This window comes from Dreissena polymorpha, chromosome 3 (genome assembly GCF_020536995.1).
Source record: "Dreissena polymorpha isolate Duluth1 chromosome 3, UMN_Dpol_1.0, whole genome shotgun sequence".
Taxonomy (NCBI): Eukaryota; Metazoa; Mollusca; class Bivalvia; order Myida; family Dreissenidae; genus Dreissena; species Dreissena polymorpha.
Genome location: NC_068357.1, coordinates 19,679,608 through 19,686,895, shown reverse-complemented (window position 1 = coordinate 19,686,895; position 7,288 = coordinate 19,679,608). Strand labels below are relative to the sequence as shown.

General features: G+C 37.3%; 2 long non-coding RNA genes across 6 annotated transcripts; one reads left to right on the top strand and one right to left on the bottom strand.

Moving 5' to 3' along the window:
- Positions 1-45: 45 nt before the first annotated feature.
- LOC127873208 (uncharacterized) lies at positions 46-2,919 on the bottom strand. The gene is made up of 2 exons (XR_008046053.1): positions 2,773-2,919; positions 46-2,702 (listed from the first exon to the last, which is right to left on the bottom strand). It is a non-coding gene; the product is annotated as an uncharacterized LOC127873208 (long non-coding RNA).
- Positions 2,920-5,201: 2,282 nt separating this feature from the next.
- Positions 5,202-6,469, top strand: LOC127873209 (uncharacterized). Of its 5 annotated transcripts, none has more exons than XR_008046055.1 (4): positions 5,202-5,294; positions 5,395-5,444; positions 5,892-6,040; positions 6,289-6,408. It is a non-coding gene; the product is annotated as an uncharacterized LOC127873209 (long non-coding RNA). The 5 variants fall into 5 exon arrangements; XR_008046058.1 differs by lacking the exon at positions 5,202-5,294 and adding an exon at positions 5,317-5,344 and having other exon boundaries at positions 6,339-6,469; XR_008046054.1 differs by lacking the exon at positions 5,202-5,294 and adding an exon at positions 5,317-5,344.
- The last annotated feature ends 819 nt before the right edge of the window (positions 6,470-7,288 follow it).

Sequence of the window (7,288 nt, the reverse complement as noted above, 5' to 3'; positions counted from 1 at the left end):
CACAACTGCGGGTAATATAAAAATAGGCTATTCTATCCGTGGGGATTGTCGTTCATAGGATCATGATATTCACTACAATTGTATTCAGAACAAGGTTAATCTATCCCTAGGTGTTCGTTTTTCAGATGATCACAATATACTTAACAGAATTGTATTCACAAAGAAGCTATTCTATACCAATGGAACTGTTTGGATTTGTAGATGATTCTGATACTTTGTGCTGCACGGTCTTCAGCATACTATGAACAATAGCGTGGTATTTTGAGCTAACCTATTTTTTTATTAAGGTTTCATTGTTCAAAGGATTATTATCATAGCAACATCACCGTATCCAGAACAAAACTTCTATTCAAGTAATTCGTTTTTTAAAGGAATTTTCTACTCACTACTGCAAGGCATTCATAACAGGTACTTGTTTATTCTATTCCATATGAACTTTCTGTTTTCACAAAAATACACACTAAAGCAAAGTTTTCATAAGAAAACTATTCTAACCATGTGTTTTTCACAGGTATCATCCACAACAGCATTATACTCATTACGAAGTGTATTGAATCCTTTCAGACACAATTTACTCATCATTGTCTGAGCAACAGAAGACGAATATTCGGAATACAAATATACAATATCTCAGACCTATTTGTCAAAACTAATGTATTTTGAAAGGGGCATATTCACAATAAACTGGACCAGAAACATTATGCAGTCACGGCAAGTAAGTTTGTATAGTGTTTTTTTACTATCTTTATCTCGTATCTCTTGCTTCAGTTTAGTCCATCACTGTTTTTAAAAGGAAGAATTTCAGTGTGATGAATAAAAAAATCAACTTTATCGCATACCAAACTAATATTGTCTATATAACGAGCATAGAGAGGAAAGGAATTTGATCTGTATTGTAAAACGCGTTTATCGTGACATGAACAACAAAAAGTGTCTGTTTTTTTCCGATGAAATTCATTAAATATCAAATACGTACTAGTTTCATAAACACACAATTATAACATACCAAATAAAAACAAGCAAAACAGGATAACAAAAATGAATGAAATGTACTTCTGTGAGATTCTGATTAAAAGCAGCACAAGCAATTATTTAACAAAATAGCAAAGATCCTATAGATTGCAGCAGTCAATGAGCAACTAAAGCAGCTCCCATTTTAGTGAGATTATTCAAGTAGATTGTTCATTATATGCAACACAAGATTCTGTATGTAAAACAAATGATGGCCATAAAGCACTCTCACGAGTTCAAGGTGTACCACTGTGGAAGACTTGATCTGGTTACCTAGTATTTTTACCACACTTGACCTACATTCAAATTAAAACATGGCCTTTTATATATAGTGTTAAAAAAATGACCATGTTTTATCAAGATATAACCATACATTTGACTTTTAAAAGTAGTATTAGGGTTTTTCAACTCATGATTTGTGACTTTATGTTGGATGTATATGGCCCAGATTCGAATGGGGCCTAGATATTTTTAAGATATCAAATCTTACCAAGTTTCATCAATACTGAGACATAAATGTGACATCTACAGTGGCAACGAGGTTTTTATAAGATTTGATCTGATGACCTATAGTTTTGGGACATGCATAACCAAGCAATAGCCTTGGATATTGTAACCATAAACATTTTGACCTTGTTTCATCAGAATTGTATCATAAATGATGATTCTGTAGATGTAACCAGATTTAATCTAGTTTTAGGACACATATGACACCGGTTTTAACTTGACCTTGATATTGTCCTGATCACCATTCAAGCCAAATTTAATCATAAATGTGTCTTACATGTGGCTTCTAGCATGAATAAAGATGTCCTAAGACTTTAACTGTCAACCTGTTTGTTTGATACATGTGGCTTCTAGCATGAATAAAGGTGTCCTAAGACTTTAACTGTCAACCCATTCGTTTGATACATGTGACCAAGGCTTCTAGCATGAATAAAGGTGTCCTAAGACTTTAACTGTCAACCTGTTTGATACATGTGGCTTCTAGTATGAATAAAGGTGTCCTAAGACTTTAACTGTCAACCTGTTTGTTTGATACATGTTACCAATGCTTCTAGCATGAATAAAGGTGTCCTAAGACTTTAACTGTCAACCTGTTTGTTTGATACATGTGGCTTCTAGCATTAATAAAGGTGTCCTAAGACTTTAACTGTCAACCTGTTTGTTTGATACATGTGGCTTCTAGCATGAATAAAGGTGGCCTAAGACTTTAACTGTCAACCTGTTTGTTTGATACATGTTACCAAGGCTTCTAGCATGAATAAAGATGTCCTAAGACTTTAACTGTCAACCTGTTTGTTTGATACATGTGGCTTCTAGCATGAATAAAGGTGTCCTAAGACTTTAACTGTCAACCTGTTTGTTTGATACATGTTACCAAGGCTTCTAGCATGAATAAAGATGTCCTAAGACTTTAACTGTCAACCTGTTTGTTTGATACATGTGGCTTCTAGCATGAATAAAGGTGTCCTAAGACTTTAACTGTCAACCTGTTTGTTTGATACATGTTACCAAGGCTTCTAGCATGAATAAAGATGTCCTAAGACTTTAACTGTCAACCTGTTTGTTTGATACATGTGGCTTCTAGCATGAATAAAGGTGGCCTAAGACTTTAACTGTCAACCTGTTTGTTTGATACATGTGGCTTCTAGCATGAATAAAGGTGTCCTAAGACTTTAACTGTCAACCTGTTTGTTTGATACATGTTACCAAGGCTTCTAGCATGAATAAAGATGTCCTAAGACTTTAACTGTCAACCTGTTTGTTTGATACATGTGGCTTCTAGCATGAATAAAGGTGTCCTAAGACTTTTACTGTCAACCTATTTGTGCATGAATAAAGGTGTCCTAAGACTTTAACTGTCAACCTATTTGTGCATGAATAAAGGTGTTCTAAGACTTTTACTGCCAACCTATTTGTGCATGAATAAAGGTGTTCTAAGACTTTAACTGTCAACCTATTTGTGCATGAATAAAGGTGTTCTAAGACTTTAACTGTCAACCTATTTGTGCATGAATAAAGGTGTCCTAAGACTTTAACTGTCAACCTATTTGTTTGATACATGGGACCAAGATTCAAACTTGGTATAGATATTGTCAATATAAATATTCCTCCAAAGTTTCATCAAAATTGGATGAAACATAAGGCCTTGCATGACACACAATGCAGGACACAGACTGACCTCAATAAATCTGGTGAACTAAATGTATAAAACACATGGAACACAGAAAAGTGATGAACATAACAATCTATAATTTAGGAACCATTGAAGAATGACTCTTTGATTCTAAACATCAATACTAACACAAAACAATTAAAACAAGACTATTGCCAAGCAATTTATGTCCACTACCGGCTCCACCATTGTCAGATTATTTTTATACCCCCACAAACGAAGTTTAGGGGGGTATATAGGAGTGAACTTGTCTGTCGGTCGGTCTGTCTGTCGGTCCGTATTAAGTGTCTGCTCTCTAATTCAAGTAGTTTTCATCCGATCTTCACCAAACTTGGTAAGAAGTTGTATCTGCATGATGTCTAGGCCAAGTTCAAACATGGGCCTTGCCGGGTCAAAAACTAGGTCACGGGGTCACTTAGTGCGTTTTAAACATCACAATGTTTTCCGCTGTCTAATTCAAGTAGTTTTCATCCAATCTTCACTAAACTTGATCAGAAGTTGTATCTAGATGATGTCTAGGTTGAATATGGGTCATAATGGGTCAAAAACTAGGTCACAGGGTATCTTAGTGCGTTTTTAACCTCACCATGTTGTCCGCTCTCTAATTCAAGTAGTTTTCATCCAATCCTCACCAAACTTGGTTACAAGTTTTATCTAAATGATCTCTTGGACATGGGCCATTCTGGGTCTAAAACTAGGTCACGGGGTCACTGAGTGTGTTTTTTAACATTCATCATGGTGTCTGCTCTCTAATTCAAGTAGTTTACATCCGATCTTCACCAAACTTGGTCAGAAGTTTTATGGAGATGATCTTAAGGCCAAGTTAGAACATGGGCCTTTCTGGGTCAAAAACTAGGTCAAGGGGTCACTTAGTGCGTTTTAAAAATTAAGCATGGTGTCCGCTGTATTTGCTGAAGACAACATGCAAAATATTATGTGTCAATGCGGCATGTGGGGGTATTCGCCACGTCTGTGACAAAGCTCTAGTTTTATTATTTGTTGCCATAGCAACCAGAATTTTTGACGTAGGAACTAAATGAAATGACGTGCATACTGTCCATATTGCCATCTATCCATGTTTAAAGTTTCATAAAAAAATATGAAGAACTTTTAAAGTTATTGCAGGATCCAGAAAAGTGTGAGGGACTGACAGACAAACAGAAACAAAGAGCGCAAACCATAAGTCCCCTCCGGTGAAACCGGTAGGGGACAACAAAATTTAAAACAAAAGTCAACAACATAGAAACATATTGTAAAAGTCTTAAAACATGGAATTTTATACTGCATTTATCGTATTAAGATATTCAATTGTAAGGAAAATAAATGTGTCTACCAGAATGTTAAAAATACCTTCAAAACAAAACAATTACTGCATTTAAATAAAACATAAAGGCTTAAACACTCTAAGTATACATAAGACTTTAGCCTCATAAAAGCACTTACTAAATCTTTAAAAACTGTGTATATTTCAGTGAAAACATAACTTCTAAAATAATTATGAAATCCAAACAACACAATTTAAGTTTTTTCAAAAACAAATTGCATAAGATATGTGGCAAGACAGTTTTTTCCATATTACATTTGTTCTCTTAATAAATAAAAAATCTGATTAATTAAACAAAGTAGAACATTAACTTCCATTATGCGGTAAAAAAAACTAAATGTAGATCTGATATGGTATCTCAAAATATATTTATGACATTACTTATAAAAGGGCCAAATGAAGTTTAACAAATATGGTATATCTTATTTAAAACAAAACAAAATGCACAATGTAGAATTACATAATATAACTTCAAATCAATGGGTAATTTCCATCCAGCTTATGTAATGTTTTCAGTTCCATACTGAATCAAATAGTAAAGTTAACTTACAAAACTGTCGGGTAGTACATTGTCTTGTAAAACATGATCGCAATGAAGCATAAAAGCAACCGTTTGTCAAAAAATAGATGTATAACATAACAAAAACCCTTAGTGGGCTAATCTTCCAACTGTATGAGCCTTGTTCTGGGAAAACATGGCTTCAGGCTTGTGTGTAAAGTGTCGTCCCAGGTTAGCTGGGAAAACATGGCTTCAGGCTTGTGTGTAAAGTGTCGTCCCAGGTTAGCTGGGAAAACATGGCTTCAGGCTTGTGTGTAAAGTGTCGTCCCAGGTTAGCTGGGAAAACAAGGCTTCAGGCTTGTGTGTAAAGGGTCGTCCCAGGTTAGCTGGGAAAACAAGGCTTCAGGCTTGTGTGTAAAGTGTCGTCCAAGGTTAGCTGGGAAAACAGGGCTTCAGGATTGTGTGTAAAGGGTCGTCCCAGGTTAGCTGGGAAAACAGAGCTTCAGGCTTGTGTGTAAAGTGTCGTCCAAGGGTAGCTGGGAAAACAGGGCTTCAGGCTTGTGTGTAAAGGGTCGTCCCAGGTTAGCTGGGAAAACATGAGCTTCAGGCTTGTGTGTAAAGTGTCGTCCCAGGTTAGCTGGGAAACAGAGCTTCAGGCTTGTGTGTAAAGGGTCGTCCCAGGTTAGCTGGGAAACAGAGCTTCAGGCTTGTGTGTAAAGTGTCGTCCCAGGTTAGCTGGGAAAACAAGGCTTCAGGCTTGTGTGTAAAGTGTCGTCCCAGGTTAGCTGGGAAACAGGGCTTCAGGCTTGTGTGTAAAGGGTCGTCCCAGGTTAGCCGGGAAACAGAGCTTCAGGCTTGTGCGTAAAGTGTCGTCCCAGGGTAGCTGGGAAAACAGGGCTTCAGGCTTGTGCGTAAAGTGTCGTCCCAGGGTAGCTGGGAAAACAGGGCTTAAGGCTTGTGTGTAAAGTGTCGTCCCAGGTTAGCTGGAAAACAGGGCTTCAGGATTGTGTGTAAAGTGTCGTCCAAGGTTAACTGGGAAAACAGGGCTTCAGGCTTGTGTGTAAAGTGTCGTCCTAGTTTAGCTGGGAAAACAGGGCTTAAGGCTTGTGTGTAAAGTGTCGTCCCAGGTTAGCTGGAAAACAGGGCTTCAGGATTGTGTGTAAAGTGTCGTCCTAGGTTAGCTGGGAAAACATGGCTTCAGGCTTGTGTGTAAAGTGTCGTCCCAGGTTAGCTGGAAAACAGGGCTTAAGGCTTGTGTGTAAAGTGTCGTCCTAGGTTAGCTGGGAAAACAGGGCTTCAGGCTTGTGTGTAAAGTGTCGTCCTAGTTTAGCTGGGAAAACAGGGCTTCAGGATTGTGTGTAAAGTGTCGTCCTAGTTTAGCTGGGAAAACAGGGCTTCAGGATTGTGTGTAAAGTGTCGTCCCAGGTTAGCATGTGCTGTCTCCAAAGGCTAATCACGGACTTCCATTTTTTCCTAATCTTGATTTTCGTTAAGAAGCTACATAAAATCAATAAAAGCGGAAAGTATCTTCCCTAATTAGCCTGTGATGACTACGCAGGCTAATCTGGTATTAATACACACAAGCATTAAGCCCAATTTTCCCAGAATGCTTAAAATCCATAGTTCTAAAGGACATAAATGTGATGATAAGTAATAACATAATAACAAGAAATCTATAAAAATACATTGTGGCTTTGTATTAAACTATGATTCTACAACTTTTGTATTATTCTGTTTGTGGAACTCTTTTATTTATCTATGATATGCCTGCCTTTTACCAATATAAGGATAGGAATAAAATGTGGTAACTGGCCACATTAGATTTCAGTACATCTAAAGGTTGCTCAATGTTGGCTTCAACAGCTACCGGGTAGGTTGAAAACAAAACATGCTATGTTTGGCTGTATCTAAATAAGCATCGTTAAGGGAAAACTGGGATTAATGCATGTGCATAAAAGGTCGTCCCAGATAAGCCTGTGCATTCCACACAGGCTCATCACGGGCGACACTTTCCGCCTAACTGAAATTTCGGAATTTCTTGACTTCCTTCAAACAAAAAATTCATTAAATGCATAAAGTGTCATTCCTGATTAGCGTGTGCAGACTGCACAGGCTAATCTGTGACAACACTTAACGCCCACGCATTAACCCCCAGTTTTCTAAGAATGAGGCTCATATACTCTCTCAAATGGTATCCACTTTACGGTCAATATCAGCTTCATGAACAAGAATCTGCACTTTACGAGACTTGTCAGACACTGCTCTGTCTGAAAAC